This window comes from Notolabrus celidotus, chromosome 21 (assembly GCF_009762535.1).
Source record: "Notolabrus celidotus isolate fNotCel1 chromosome 21, fNotCel1.pri, whole genome shotgun sequence".
Taxonomy (NCBI): domain Eukaryota; kingdom Metazoa; phylum Chordata; class Actinopteri; order Labriformes; family Labridae; genus Notolabrus; species Notolabrus celidotus.
In genome coordinates this window covers 6,327,540-6,343,914 of record NC_048292.1, presented here as the reverse complement: position 1 = coordinate 6,343,914, position 16,375 = coordinate 6,327,540, and the positions used below count along the sequence as shown (strand labels likewise).

The 16,375-nt window shown below is 41.3% G+C and overlaps 1 long non-coding RNA gene across 1 annotated transcript; it reads right to left on the bottom strand.

Annotated features, from left to right (window-relative positions):
* Positions 1-6,039: 6,039 nt before the first annotated feature.
* On the bottom strand, positions 6,040-7,844 carry LOC117805256. Its single transcript, XR_004629388.1, has 2 exons — positions 7,564-7,844; positions 6,040-6,233 (listed from the first exon to the last, which is right to left on the bottom strand). It is a non-coding gene; the product is annotated as an uncharacterized LOC117805256 (long non-coding RNA).
* Between the last annotated feature and the right edge of the window lie 8,531 nt (positions 7,845-16,375).

Here is a 16,375-nt window from a genome sequence, read left to right as displayed (position 1 = left end):
CCTAAAAAATAAAATATAAGCAACATGAAAGCGGTTTTGAGCAACAAGCATCACCACCAATGTGGTCCAGGTGGAGGACCACCTGTCCCCCCCATTGAAGGATGAGGACTTGTTAACAGAGTTGTTTGGGAAGGATTCACTTCACGGTATTGCTGGTAGGTTACCTAAGACTTGCGTTGCGTCTCCGAAATCTAAATTTGCTCTATATTTTGACATCGTCATACCTTTCCAAAGGATCTGTTCGATCAGTAAATTTGCGTTGTCTTCGCATATTTCATCTTAAACAGTAACGTATAAGTACGATGTCCTCCATCCTTTAAACAGCTTGACAGGTGCAGTAATCCTGCCGTGAGCACCTGTAATGGTGGGGTCTAACGCAGTTAAATTTAATGCTTTGTTAGGGTGTTAACTTGGCTCATGCATACCGCTAATTCATTCTTTTTTTTTCTCACCATAAGTACAAACGGCCTGTTTTCATCGTTAATGGTATACGGGTCATGATGTTTCAGAGAAGCTGATTTAATAACCTTATTGTAGGATACATAGTATAACTTAACTGTCCATTCGGTGTTCTTGTACTAGAGTTCAGGACTGATTTTCAGAGATCAAGAAGCAGCAGCAGAAGAAGACGACTCAAGGACCAGCTAGCCAGCTAGTCTAATGCAGCTGTGTGTAGCTTCGACTGCAGCACAGATCATGTTGTTGGAGATGATGGATCAAAGCAAGATAGTCTGTGCCCATAAAAAGTGACCTCACTAGTTTTGCAGGTTTTTGAATTTCAGGTGTTTGTGGACAACATTTCAGTACGACAACTCACGTTCACTTAAGATAAAGTTTATTGCAGCATACAGTATTGTGTTTGGCGTATGGGCTCCGAACCTCATTACTCAGCATACATTATTTAAATGCATACATTTAGGAGCAATGAGATAGGACTAACCCCCCTCGGAGCCCGCAGGTGGATGGCGGGGAGGAGGTGGGTACAAAGTTTGCACACAGCACTGAGCAGGACAGCAGGAGCACTTGCAAAGCAGAGGCAGAGACAGAGACGGGGAGACTTGCAGCTTAAATAGACTGCCAAATGAGGATGTTGAGATCAGCTGATAGGGAGGATGATGACGTGTCAGTATGACTGAGCGCAGCTCGAGTTGTCTGCCTGAACTAGCTTGCAGGCGGCGCTCCATTACACAGAATCACGTGTAGACGAAGAACCATAGTATAATTAGGTTTAGGTGTCAAAACAGCATAACTTTCATGTTATGTCAACTGTGAACAACTATCTCATCACAGCATCTAAAAAATCAAACAGCAGTGCAATCTGATATGCAGTCTTTTTATCTAGCTCTTCTAATTTTCACAGCGATGTTAAAGAACAGCACTGGATGCATCCAGATGTAAATGTGACCTCAGATCAGCCTGCAGCAGCACAAACAAAGCTGCACTCATTCATGTCAATGTTCCAGCTGAGCGCTGTTTGCTCCTGAACTCGTGTTATTAAACAAACATCCATTTGATCACATCGAGCCGCTGCGGTGTCCCCGTCAGACACCCAAAACACGCATTACAGCATGCAGGGGGAATTCTGGGGATTGGTTAAGAGAGGGGGGGGCGGCAGTGGGATAGGTATGAGAGGTGTGATGTGTTCAGACCACACAGAGCCGTCACACTCATGCTGCATAACGCCGAAGTTTCCTCTTGTAAATATTTGAGTGTCGCTATCTGCAGCTGGTTTGTGTGTGTGTGTGTGTGCGTGTGTGTGTGTGTGTGTGTGTGAGAGAGAGAGAGAGAAAGAGAGCGCCTCTGGCATGCTTTAATTACACTGTTACCAGTAAAGAGGATTTCTTTCATGTGGTGCATACCTGTCTGCAGGTATTTCTGCAGGGGGAGGGGGTCGTCTTTCTGAGCCTGCCTCAGCATTATGTACAGGAAGTATTTAGATCCTTAAGTACTCAGTCTACACTGTAAAAGGAATGAGTCCCCTGCAGCGGTTACTTCATTCTTCAAAGATTATATTTTCATTTTTCACACAGTGACACAAAAGCAGGATTTTTGGAAATTATTCTGACCTAAATTTCAAAGATCCCAGATGGTCCGTATCCATGGAATGATGTGTTGTGTGTTGTTTGTTTGGGTTGTTGGAGTTGTGTTGCTGTGGGGTCGTGGTGTGCGGTTACATATTTATTTGTCTGTGGAAATATTGATCGATGAACATCTCTCAGTCGGGGATTTCTTCCACATTGGCACTGATTCACTCTGCTTTATGGCTGTAGTTGTTTTTTTTCTGTATCACTCGTTTTTGTTGTGGTTCTTGTAAGCTATCAAAAGTTTGTTGCTAGTAACCTCATCTCTATTTACAGAGTCTACATACAAATGTAGAATCTGTAGGTGGTGCTTGGATTTCAGTTTTTAGAAGTGCAGGTATCAGGTATCAGCAGGCTTTGGTGTATGCATGAAAACCAGTGGAGAGCAAAAGCAGGAGGAACACAATCCACTGTAATGACACCCGGACTCCCATCAGCAGTGATCTGACAATGATTTATTTCTCTCTATAAACAGATATCTGTATGGCTAACAATCAGCTCTAACTACTGACACAAATCTGCATGATGCTGTGTCACTAAAGCCAATCAGCGTTTAGATTTCCTGACTTCCCTGAATGCATCAGAAATGAGGGATCTGACCTCCATTAAAGCTGGGGTTGGTAGTCAGATTTAGATACACTTTTTTGTCATACTGGTTAAAATGATCTTTGTGTCCCGATGGCGATCAATACATAATGTGTTCTTAAAAAATAGTGAAAAAGAGCTGCTATCTACAGCCAGAGTAAACCTGGGAAAACACCAACCAATCACCGCCAGGGTCCAATTTATGAAACCAATCGAATCCCATCCTGCCGTTCTGCCCGCCTCCTGCCTCTGCTTCCCCTGTCTCTAATTACTGCCCCTCTCGCTCAACCTCGGGCCTGTCCCCTCTGACCCGATGAGATGCTTTGCTCAGGACTGTAGTCCGGATCCGAGTCTAAAAAGCTCTCACGACGGGGGCTCTGACAAGCAAAAGAATTGATGACATTCAGTAAGTCCTACAGAAAATGTATATGTATTGTAGACCAGCTGATTCGGGAACACGTTGAGTTTTAATAACCGGTCACTGTCGGCCATAACCAAGCCAACCCACAAAGCAACAATCAATGTTTGAATGAATGAAAAACTTCTCCTGCCTGTCTCTCCTCTCTCCCGCTCACTGTGAGTTGTGAGTACTAACAATAGCGCTCTTGCATCGTTTTGGAGGAGTCCCGAGGGGATTAGGGGGGAGGGGTTAGACGGAGTATTGAGGAAATGCTACATTCAAATTCCTGCTAGTTTTCCATGACTACCAACCCGAGCTTTAAGTAGCGTATCGGACTGTAAGTAATGCAGTACATAGATTGAAGTTGCATATCCTTAACCTGGCTGTATGATAAAAAACAGAGAAGTTGGGTGACGTTTTCAAAGATATAGCGTAGATGAAATAAGATGAAAAATGTGGACTCCATCCATTATCTTGACCGCTTATCCCAATGGGGGTCACGGGGGGGCTGGAGCCTATCCCAGCTGGCTTCGGGCGGAAGGCAGGGTACACCCTGGACAGGTTGCCAACCTATCACAGGGCTAACACAGAGAGACAGACAACCATTCACGCACACACTCACACACAAACAAGAAGGTCTCAAAATCTTACATTGAATCAGAATCAGGAGTAGAATAAAAACTTTTCTCAGGCTTGTTTGAATGAAGACAGACGCTCGGTCACTCCTACTTTAGATTTCAGTTCCCCACCTTCAAAGAGAAGTTTGTCGTATTAAGTTGAGTGTCTCTCTTCTCTGTGTCTGTCAGTCTGGGAGTGATGAATTATGGGGGATAAGTGGAGGCAGACAGTGACTGACCACAGGCTCGGCGCCGCAGACCAAAATGACAGAGGTCATAAAAAACCAATATGTCAGGAAATAAAAACTGACGCTCTCTGAGGACTTTATGTGTGTTTCAGAGTCAGAATTTACTGTTACTGCTGAAACTTTTACACAACAGACACAAAAGGAGCTGAAACAGCTGCTGGAGGCTAAACTGGGCTGAAAAGAAAGGACACAGGAGGGGATGAGAGACTCTCTGTCTCCAAGCAACCGCACATGTATGGAGTGCATGATGAAGAGAGGTGAGTCAGAAGGTGACTTCCTGTCCATCCTGCCCTCAGGCAGTGATGACGACACGCCACATGATGACACAGAAATGTGTCAATAGGTTTACCTCAGTGCAGTATGGGAAACCCTACAGACAGTGTGACTAAACATGAGGAGTTCTTCTTCTGTGGTTTATTTTATGGGTCCCAGCAGGGTGGTGGAATGTCTTACTGTGAGTGAGAGGAGGAACTGAAGTTTTCGTTGTTGTTTCTACTACAAGCTAAGCATACAGGTGCAGCTAATCAGACTGATGTCAGCGGGCAACCAGTATGTTTGAGAGTGTGAATCACCACAGACCTGAGGATGAAAGTAAATCCAAGAAGTTAACTACAGCGCTTGTTAAGTTGATGGCAATGACTGAAGGGCTGCAGGGAGACTCCGGTCTAAAGGAGGTCCTCAGGGTGGCCTGATTTGACCAGTCTTCAGTCTTTGAAGCTGTCTCTTACTTCAAAGGCTATGTTCACACTGCAGGCAAAAGTGGCCCAAATCAGATTTTTTAGAGGCAGTGTGAAAACTCAAATCTGGTCCAAATCTAATTTTTTCAAATCAGATTTAGACCACTTCCATATGTGGTCCTGAATCAGATACAGATCTGATTATTTTCCATGCAACCTCAGTGTGAACGGCTAAGGCGGAGTTGATGCGCATTTGATACTTTCACGTCACTTTATAGCGACACACGTCACAATTCAGCACGGCGGTAGCCTTGCAAAAATGAAGGATAGCAACGATGGAGCGCCTCAATTGAGTGTCCTGCCGAAGGAGTCTTGGGGAGAACTGCTGACAGATGTTATTTAAAGTTGCCCTCGATATCTGGAAGTTTTGAATGAACTCTGTCTCTGTGAAACTATTAATGTTGCAGACCCACCACTCCTGAATCCATGTCTGCATCCACATAGACCTTTCAATCGGATTTGTGGCCACAGCTCTGCAAAAAGCAGAAACAAGTAATTTGGCTCTCTTTTTCTTCTTTCTTTCTTTATACTTTACCTCCTCCACACCTGGTCATTCATTCTGCAGCTCCCACTTCACAAAAACTTTGTAACAAAGGTGAAAATGCTGACTTCCACCATGTTTACGTTTGTGAAACAGCTGCATGTGACGTCATTGTTACTGTTCTTTTGTGCATGTGGGGCAGATTGGAGCTGCAAACAGTTCACACTGGTATCAGATACAGGTCACATTATAGATGGTGATGTGAACAGGCAAACAAAATATCGGATCTGAGTAAAAAATTGGAATTGAGCATTAAGTCTTGCAGTCTTATTTGAATAATAAATCTAGGAGTCAAGACCATTAAGTGTGTTTCATTCATTCCTTCATTTGATTGACAAATTAAGCTACGGGTATGAATTCCTTTACATGTTTAATATGGAATTATAAACTGATTTAAAGTGCAACATAATGGCATTTTCAACATGCCATTTCAATAAGCTTTTGAAATTCTATGATTAATCACAGTTGAATAAAGTCATCACTTGACAGCCCTGACATTGTGTGGTTGTCCAAAACAAAATAAACAGATCTCCTGGTAACATGATAAAGACAAGTTTGGACTGTTTTCAGTCGTGTATCAGAGCTCCTTTCTGCCGTGCTGTGCTGTGATTGGCTCTCAGATGCACCTGGCAGCGCGTGTGTGTGTGTTCACAGTGTGAAGTGTGGCTTTTGAGTGTGTGTGAAGAGAAACCACCCACACTCAGTGATGCTCGGAGAGCCAACAGAAAAAAGTCTCAGCTCCGAGCTGATGTTAAACTCTGACTGATTCTCTCTGAATCTCAACAAACTGCTCAACTTCTCGGTACCACTTAAAATAATGTGGATTCATGTGGATTAGGAGTCTTTTATTATTTATTCCTCATATAATAACAATAAAAAGTGAAATTTGAAAATATATTGAGAATAAAGTCTGAGTATTTTGAGGAAAAGTATAGAAGTGATGTCATCATTTGATTCTTCCTGCAGGCAGCACTTTGGCTTTCAGCACCACCAGGTGCACCCCGTTAGCAATCAGTGGATTCACCTGGACAGAAGAGGAAGAGGGACCAACAGAGCGAGGGAGACAAACAGCTTAACATCATGAGGGGAAGTTTGTTACTTGAATGGTGTTAGAGCTCTCTTTTTTTAATTCAATAAGAAGAATATTTAAAATATGAAGTTGTTACATGAGAGGAAAGCATAATTAAATAAATTCCCTAAAAAGAGATCATGAGAAAAATGTAATTGTTCGATTTAAATAAATGCAATTATCAAATGATTTAGAGCAAATATAAGAAGGGCAGTATTTATTTGACTACAGTTGAAACGTGAGAAAAGAATATAACATTTTGAGACAGAATTAGCACATTTTAAAATTGGTCATAATGATGAAAATGAATTAATTTGTGAAAATTTCACCAGTTTAGTTGTGATTTTGTGTGAAAATAATCACAACTAATTAAGAGAAAAATCTGAGTAATACAAAAGCAGAAAATTCATTAAAACATATATTTCAATAATATTTTTTAAATTTTTGAAATTACCTGAAAGAAATGTAACTTCAAAGAAAAACTTTTTTTTCTTCACAAATAAGAAATATGAAGAAAAAAAATGACAGCAATGTTTAATGATTTTCTTTTTATCCCAACTGCTTTGTTTGTGCATTTTTAAACTTGTAATATTTTTTCAATATTTTGACATAAGTTGCTAATTCATAGTTTACATTATTTTTACATTTTCAAGCAGGAAATAAAAGTGTAGTTGTGTTTTATTTCACATTTTTTTCATTTTCTGTATTTATTTTTTAACGTGTGTTTAACTCATTACTACCAAGTTTGTAGAGACCAAATCAGGCATTCCAAAATCCTTTTTTTTTCTCTCTCTTTTTATTTGGAATGGCACAGTATACAATACAATTTCTTTGGCATTTAACACCTCAGAATCACAGTCTTTCTTTAGTCCACTTCAAATATTTTCCATTGTATAATCACCCCCTTCCCTGCGGATTGGGAAAGGTGATCGTATATAGTCCGACTGTTTTTTGTCTATGTTGCCTTTCCAAGGTTTTTTTGTTCTTAAGTCATTCTGTTGCAATAACATATAAACAAAAGAACAGGGGAGCTTCCTCTTGTGATTATCAAAAATAAAACAACATGAATTAATACAAAATCCAGTTTTATCACCTTTATCGTAACTTTAATATAATTTTAGTATCATGAATTTATTTTCTTCATCAGTTAAAACCATTAAATATAAACAGAGGTCTGGTGTGAGCTCTGTTTTTTGTACATTTCAAAGAGGATGTGGGTCATTTGAGGACCTAACCTCGCCCTGTGATAAAAATATTTCAGTATATCAGGTATGTGTTAACCTACCTGTGATCACCTGTACTGTGATGTCATCAGGACCCCTCCCTGTTCTGTTCCTTGGATCCATTAACGTCATTACATCCACTGGGTGTTTGCTAAGCTCCATTAGACATGTTTACCAATGAAGACCATCCTCTCTGAGTGTTTAACTTTAACATTAAATATCATTAAGTGTTCGCCTGCAGGACGTGTCAGCTCCCTGTCATTATGAGAACATCGTCGGCCAATCAGACGCTCCCCTCGACATCAAACACTTTCACCTGACAGCTCATAATTACCTGAACAGAGCGGCACTGTGATTCAAGGTGTGTCCCCCCTGAACAAAAGGAGTTTTCATTCAGGCTGACGAGCAGGTATGAATCAAACTTAATTATCACCTGCTCAGGGGAGGCTGCAGAGTTTATGTTGATTCCTCCAAATCCAGTAAAGACCAGGATAGACCCATAATGTTAGCTTAAACTGTCTAGCGTCCAGGTCAAAGACTGGAAGTTAGATAAGAAGTCAACACAGACACCATTATGTCACCCATTGTCATTTATTTATGTGTTTGTTTGTCGATTTGGGGAAAGAAGTGACCATATTTTAAAAATGGTGGCTCTGGAGAGGCAGAATTATCAAAGCCTAACAGCCGATGCCTGTGGCTAATTATTAGCTGAGTAATGAGCTGTCTTGTGGCAGCGTTTTTCACGGAATTCTATTCTATTTGTGGTGGAAGCTGACAGGAGTCTTTTATTTATTTCCAACACCACAAACATGGCCCAAAGGTTCGGTTCAGTGAGTGAATTGGTTGTTGTGACACCTAGCAGCGATATGATACGTAAACAATCATTGTTTATATGATGTGAACAGGTGAGTAATATAAAAACTCAACCCTGTACAGTTGTCATGAATAGAGAAATGATCAACAGAGAACAACACTGTATTTTGTACCAGGCTGTAAACATGTTTATTTCTGCTGTAAAGTTGGATATTTTAACATGACTCACTTTTGAGACAGCATCTAGTGGACACGAGAGGATTTGTAGTTTTTGGGACTTCCACATTGGCACCATTTCTTAGCTATGCTTTAAAGGTGACATATCACGCTTTTTTCATCAATATATATTGGCCTAAGAGGTCCCCAAAACATGTCTTTAAAGTTTGTGCTCAAAAAAACACTTTGAAATCAGATTTTGGTCTGCCTGAAAAGCCCTCTTCTTCAGTCCTCCTCAGAACACTCTGTTTTCTCTCTGACCACGCCCCCTCAGGAAGTGGATGTGCGTCGGCTCTCCAGCACGTTGATCTAATGTTTACATGTTGGCTGAATATACACGGCTGCTCAGAGATCACGGAGGAGAGGCGCCTGTAGCAGGACCTTTCTGAAGGATTGGTCACAGATTTTGTGTTTCTTGTTGTTTTATTTATCAGTATGTTGACGTGTGTCTTGGTACACAGCGACGAACATGTAGCTATGTGGCTATGCTAACTAGCGCTAGCACTTATCCATGATAAATAAAAATCATCCACTAGATCTTCAAATCTGTAGACGTGGGGAGTAAAACCGACCTTTGTGTTTATTAAGACAGCCTACAATTAGCATGCCTCCCTCCTAAGCTCCTTGTTAGCACACATTTGTGCAGGTAATGAAAAATGGGGGAGGGATTCAGTATTATTTTATACAGTCTATGGGCTGAACAAGCTCCGAGCTCTGACTCCGTGACAGACCGGATATTGTTGTTACATAACAAAAACAGGGAAGTCTGAAACGGCTCGTTTCACACACATTTCCAGAAAGGTGTGTGAAATCAGAACAGGGGCAGAATGGATTTTTTTCATTCTCGGGGGGGTTTGTAGACATGCCAGGGAAACATATTTCAGGTAGAGAACCATTAAAAAGTCCATTTTGCATGATATGTCACCTTTAAGAACAACTTCATGAGGCTTAAAAAAAATAACTTAAAGCTAGGGTTGGTAGCCACGGAAAACTAGCATGAATTTGAATGTAGCATTTCCTCAGGACTCCTTCTAACCCCTCCCCCTCTTCCCTTGGAGCTCCTCCAAAACGACGCCCCAGCTCACATGCATGAGCGCCACTGCTTCCCTACCATATGATGGTGACTGATTCAAAACCGGTCCTCAGCACATCGTTTGTTTTGCACTACGTCAACTAATGTCTCACTCAACAGTAAGAAAACACCAAAACATTATCATAGTGAAAGTTAAAAACACAAACAAACATGAAATGGACGCGCAGGAGGCGAGCAGAACGGCAGGACAGGATTAGATTGGTTTCATAATTTGGCTCCTGATGGCAGGGATTGGTTGGTGTTTTCCCAGGTTTACTCCGGCTGTAGATAGCAGCTCTTTTTCACTATTTTTTAAGAACACATTCTGTATTGATTGCCATCGGGACATAAAGATCATTTTAACCAGTATGACAAAAAGTTTATCTAAATCTGACTACCAACCACAGCTTTAAAGGGCATTTATGACTCCTTATAGCACTCTTAAAATAATGTTTGCGCTGCTTATTGAATCAAATATTTTTGTGGAGCGTTGTTGTTTGTACGATAGAGAGGTACATTCGTCTTTATCATCAATGTTTCAAATGTAACAGACGTACTAAAACACACAGACCTGAATTTTCTTTCTTACCAGGCTGTAAACATGTTTATTTCTGCTGTAAAGTTAAACATTTTAACATAGGCCTCTATGGGGATTAACTCACTTTAGGTAACAGCCTCTAGTGGACACTCAGAGAATTGCAGTTTGTGCATCCCCTACTTAAAGTGTATATGAAACTCCTTTTAAAACATACCTTATAACTGCATAAAATAATGTAATTAACATCATTTTGAAATAGATGGAAAATACACAAACCTCCAGACATTTCCCAGATAATTCAGTGACCTCATTTCACAGCTACTTGTCTGAAAAAGTCAGTCAATGATGACACTCACCTTCACTTTCTTAGCTGGGCTTACCTTCCTGGGTGGCAGAAAAGTTTTAGAGGATTGAAGCTGCAATTTAAAGCTTTGGGATGAATTTTAGTTCACATTGCAGCTCGTTTCATAAGCCAGCATAAGGCTTGCATTCCTTTCCTCTGAATTAAAAGAAAAAAGAAGGAAATGTCTTCCTGATTACTATTTTTGATGTTAACAGTAATCGTCATTGTCAGCTCTGAATTTCTGAAAGACTTGAAACGGTTTCGTCTGCAGCCACATGTTGCACATTCAGTCAGCAACCCCCCCAGAGTTGGCATCTTTTTACTGTTCTACATTTCAAAAGGCTCAAATTATTCACCTTAGGAAACTGCACAGATTCCAGTGGATCCAACAGTGCAAGATAAGCAAATATACCTGGCCTCCCTGCAGCTCGAGTCCTCTGGGTTCGAGGTGATTCAGAAAGAGTGAGGCCTGCTGGGGGGAACAGGAAGTGAAGCTGGAGCCAATGGAGCGCTGATTTACAAGCTGATGAGTCGAAGAGTCTCCTCTGGGACCGAGAGCTCTCCAAGACTGAGAGGATTAGTTTCTTTTAGGAGTACTCTCTATAATTAGGCCTGAATCTGTACTCTGGCTGCTCGGCATACTGGGAGAGGTAATTTACTGATGTGTGTGTGTGTGTGTGTGTTGGTATAAATTCTCCTAAGGTGTCCGGTAAAACAGCTCTGAAGGAGCCAGAGCTGAGAAACCTGGAAAAGAGTTGTGTTGTCTGGCAGAGTCTGTTAGGTAACCACTGGGATTACACAATAATAGCGACAGCATTATAGCTGTGTATATAGATTCTTTTTTTTAAAGGGACAAGTCACTCCAAAACAAGTTGAAACCAAAACTTTTTACATAATATAATCCTGCAAAGTACATGTGGTTAACACCCAGCACTAAGCACAGAGCATTATGATATACTGGCCTGTGCATTTAACACTTCATCCAAACCAAATGCAGTTATGTAAAAACACAGACACACATATTTCAAACTAAAATGACACACAGTGATGGAGCAGGGAGAACATTGTATGGCCTTTTGTGAACTGACAACTTTAGAACTTGCAAAATTTGATGGACACTTCATCCGGTGATACAAAAACTAGCACATACACTATATGTCGATGCAACAGCTGCTTTTTTGCTGCACAGGCTAAAAGTTTTTCCTTGTTTCTGGTCTTTGCTCGCTTCTGTTTCTAGTCCTTGAGCTAAGCTAGGTTACAAGCTTCCTGGGTTAACATCATAGACTGTATAAATAATGGACGTAGTATTCATGACGTCACCCATCTGCTCCTGAGCGCTGTTTCTGCTGAAGCCAATTGTCGGCAGGAGACATATTGGAAATGCTGAACTCATGCAAAGGAGTGTGACGTAAAGAGACAGGGTTTGAGCCTCCTGGCCAACAGCTGTGTTACAGCCATAGACTGTATAAAATAATGGACGTAGTATCCGTGACGTCACCCATCTGTTTCTGAAGCGCTGTTTTGAAGTCACTCGTCGGCAGCAGCCATATTACTGCTGTTGAGCTATTGTGACGTAAAGAGGCGGGCTTTGAGCCTCCTAGCCAACAGCTACAGTGTTCGTGCCTGTCGATCAAGTCAGCTGAGCCTCTCATTGGAAGACTCGTAATGTCAATATCTTCAAAATTGCCGCATTAGAAAAAAATTCATCCCCCATTTAGTGTGTGCCGATCTAGAAATGAGCTATCCAGAATACACTCGTCTTTTGTAGCAGGCTGTAAACATGTTTATTTCTGCTGTAAAGATCGGCTTTTTTTGTGTGTATGTGGGTTCTGGTACTTCTGGAACCAGCCTCAAGCGGATCCTCGATGAACTGCAGTTTTTAGCACTTCCACATTGGACTCATAATTTTAGACCGGAGGTTGCCGCTTGGTTCCTGCCTGTCAATCAAGTCAGTCATGTCCTTATTGGGACAAAAACTTGTAATCTTAATATCTTCTGATCCATCGCATTAGAAAAAAATTCAGCCCCTGTACAGAGTGTGCCGATAGAGAAATGCGCGACATAGATCCAAGCCGTTTTTTGTACCAGGCTGTAAACATGTTTATTAATGCTGTATCTGACTCTGGGTGAGTATACAAAGAGCACATTTTTTCATATTGCTGAAATGTTCCTTTAAACATCAACTTAAAATCCACAACTGTTATATACTGAAGGATCAACACAGGACAAACTATAACACTTCATTACAAACCATGTGAATTAGTCAGTATGGGAAAGTGTGTTCTTGAGCACCAGAGAACATCTACTTCTAATAAATCCTCCAATCAGAACGCCCCCTCAGTCTGCCAGAGGCATTCATTCACATTAAGAGTCCGATTGTGAAACTCCTCTGAAATCATCACACAACGCTTTGCATATTAACGCTGATCCCAAACCAAATGTTGCACATGCAGAGCAGACTGAGGCTGATTGTTGTGTGAATGTGGGTTGTGTGTACGCTCTCTGTGTGGTCTGTGACTCCTCTTGTTTTGTGGTGTTTCTTCTCAGACTGTTGTTACCATTGCAGCTGAATCATGTTGTCTCTTTGTGTGTTTGCTTTGGACTCGCTTTCATGAATATTTAAGCCTCTTTTACGGTTCACTGACTTGTTCGGTTTGATTCACTGATGGAGAATGTGTTGAACATGGACAGAGGGTTTAACTTAAACCTGGTACACAGACATAGACCAGGTGAGGGAAGGAAACAAGGGCCTGATTTATACAGAGATACATGCATTCCAATATAACTCTTATCATTTCATATCTGACATTATCTCTGCGAGCAGCAGCACTAAGTAGGTCAACAACCTTTCCATTTATATAGTATCATATATCATTACTTTGTGTCATATTGTATTATATCAAATCATTTTGTGATGGTCTTAATGTGGCTGCTGAAATTAAGGTCTGAGTCTATGATTACACCAAGGTTTCTGGCTTGGTTTGAACATTTCATCTGTGCAGATTAGAGCTGAGCAGTAACCTTTAACCTTTCTTCCTCGACTCCAAAAACAATCATTTCAGTTTTTTCTTTGTTTAACTGAAGAAAGTTCTGTCTCGTCCAGTCATTGATTTGTTCAATGCATTTACTCAGTGTTTGTATGGGACTATAATCCCCTGGTGATATGGTGATGTAAATGTGTGTGTCATCTGCATAGCTATGGTATTTTATTTGGTTGTTTCTTATTATCTGACCTAAGGGGAGCATGTAGATGTTGAATAGCAGAGGCCCCAGAATGGATCCCTGAGGTACTCCACATACAATTTTCATCCGCTCAGATGTGTATATACCAATAGACACAAAATAGTCCCAGTCATTTAAATAGGACTTAAGCCAATTTAGATTGCATGTGCAATCTGCATCAGTGCACTAAGATGCTGAGTGCTTAGCGACAGAGTTAAGGCTGCATTCCACCTTTTGGCTGTCTTTAAATATTACACATTTCTTTAGTGAAATTTACTCAGATTTAGTAGCAGCAAATTCTTCCCAGTCCCTTTGTGATTCCACCCCTCAGGGTATAATGTGCGTTCTGTGGAGCAGCAGCGACAGGATCCTGCTGTCAGGATTTCACTACATCATCTCTTTGGCCTGCAGAGCTTCTAATGACACTGAAGGATGGTGTGGAAACTCCCAGCACAGACTGAACTTAATACGTCTAAAAACAGCTCTCTGTTTGGACACAAATAGACGGCGAGAATCACCCCGAACAAGTCCAAAGAAAATATTGATAAAGTCCCTCATGAAAAGTTTACACTTCATCAGAGGGTGAATTCCCAAACCACAAACTTCTCATGTAATCAAAATAAAGATCCACCCTGTTTGTCGCTACCTGAACACAGAAAACACACGCTTTCTGTCTGCAGACAATCGGCGAGGTTCAAAAACCTCCGCCCTTGACTGAAGCTTTATTAACAAGGCTTAGAAAAACAAACCGACTGTTGTGTTTGGGTCAGAGCTTTGGAGACAGAGAAACTCTCATCCATTACTTAAAGAGAAAGTAGAAACAGCACAGTGGAAAATTACTCCTGAAAGAATTACTTTTATTGTAAAAGTAGAGGCAGGGTAATGATCTCAAATATGCAAAAGAGTAAGGGTCTAGTTTTATTCTAAACACAGATTAATGATCTCTGACTCACAAACAGCTGGATTCAAAATGATGTTTTTAGAGAGCCTGTTATGTAATTGTTGTTTAAATCGACAGTGTTATAATGAGCTCCAGTCAGCCTGTTTTCTCTTTTCAGAGACCTCATTCAGGTTTCTGATGAGTCATCCTGAAGATGTTCATTATTTAAAAAAAAATGAGGACGACGTCATTTTAATGAGGTGCAGGGTTAGAGCAGCAGGAAGGAGCTCAGACAGATAATAAACTCTACAAGTCATGCATGATGTTACGGGAACAAATAAGGTTTAAGTTTGGTCAGAGGTGAACTAACAAGAACCGGATTGTCTCTGAATCTCCACAAAACAGAAACACACATTTAATATTTTATCCCTGTCTTTTTCTGCCTTTGCACCTGCAAACCTCTGACATCTTTCTCTTCTTATTGGTGGAAAATGTGTCAATCTTTCAGCAGTTTTCAGGAGAACGCAGTCAGGGCTAAAGCTTCAATGACTCAGGGACTACGAATGTAAACTAGCCTTTTGGCTAATTCTGGCATATTTACAGAAGTGTTAATTAATATGCATGGTTCTTTTAAATAACAAATAAATAAATGAGCAGTTGGGTTTTTTTGGGGGGGGGGTTAAGTTATATTTTTGGGCTTTTGGCCTTTATTTGATTGGACAGCTGAAGAGAGACAGGAAATATGGGGAGTAGAGAGCGGGGGAAGACATGCAGGAGATGTTTGTGGCTGGGAATCCAACCGACAACCCCTGCAACGAGGACTGTAGCTTCTGTATGTGGGGCGCTTAGACCGCTAGGCCACCATGGCCAAGGCCAGGGCATGTCTTACGCCAATATCTACCCCACACATTTCCTGTCTCTCTTCAGCTGTCCTTCAATAAAGGCAAAAAAGCCCCAAAACATCCATCTATCCATTATCTTGACCGCTAATCCTGTTAGGGGTCACGGGGGGCTGGAGCCAATACCAGCTGACTTCGAGCGGAAGGCAGGGTACACCCTGGACAGGTCGCCAACATATCACAGGGCAAAAATGAAGAGAGACAACCATTCACTTACACACTCACACCTACGGGCAATTGAGAGTGATCAATCAACCTGGTGAGCATGTTTTGGACTGTGGGAGGAAGCTGGAGTACCTGGAGAGAACTCACACATGCACAGGGAGAACATGCAAGCCGGGGATTTGAACCAGGAACCTTCTAGCTGTGAAGCAACAGCGCTACCCACTGCACCACCGTGCAGCCCCAAAACATTACTTAAGAAAATTAAAAATTAAAAAATTGACCATTCTTAAAGGAAACTTTATATAAACATGATCCAGAAATGCAAGCGGCTTCTCTGGGAGACAGAGTGGTCAACTGTCCTGTGGTCTGACAAATCAAAGTTTAACATCATTTTTGGAAATCATGGATGCTCTGTGCTCCGCTCTAAAGAGGGTAGGGACCACCAGGCTTGTTAAAACACAGTTCATAATTCAGCATCAAGGGAGGAATGGGGATGCATAAGTGTCCATGGTATGGAAAGGCACCATTAATGCTGAATGATATGAACACGTTTTACAGCTACTATGCTGCCATCCACTAGCAGTGCCTTTTTCAGGGTAGACCATATTTCAGCAAGACGGTGCCAAACCACATTCTGCACATATTACAGCAGCATGGCTGTGTAGTAGAAGAGTTTGGGTGCTAAACTTGGCAAGCCCAAACTGGGATTTGCATCTTGGTATCAAA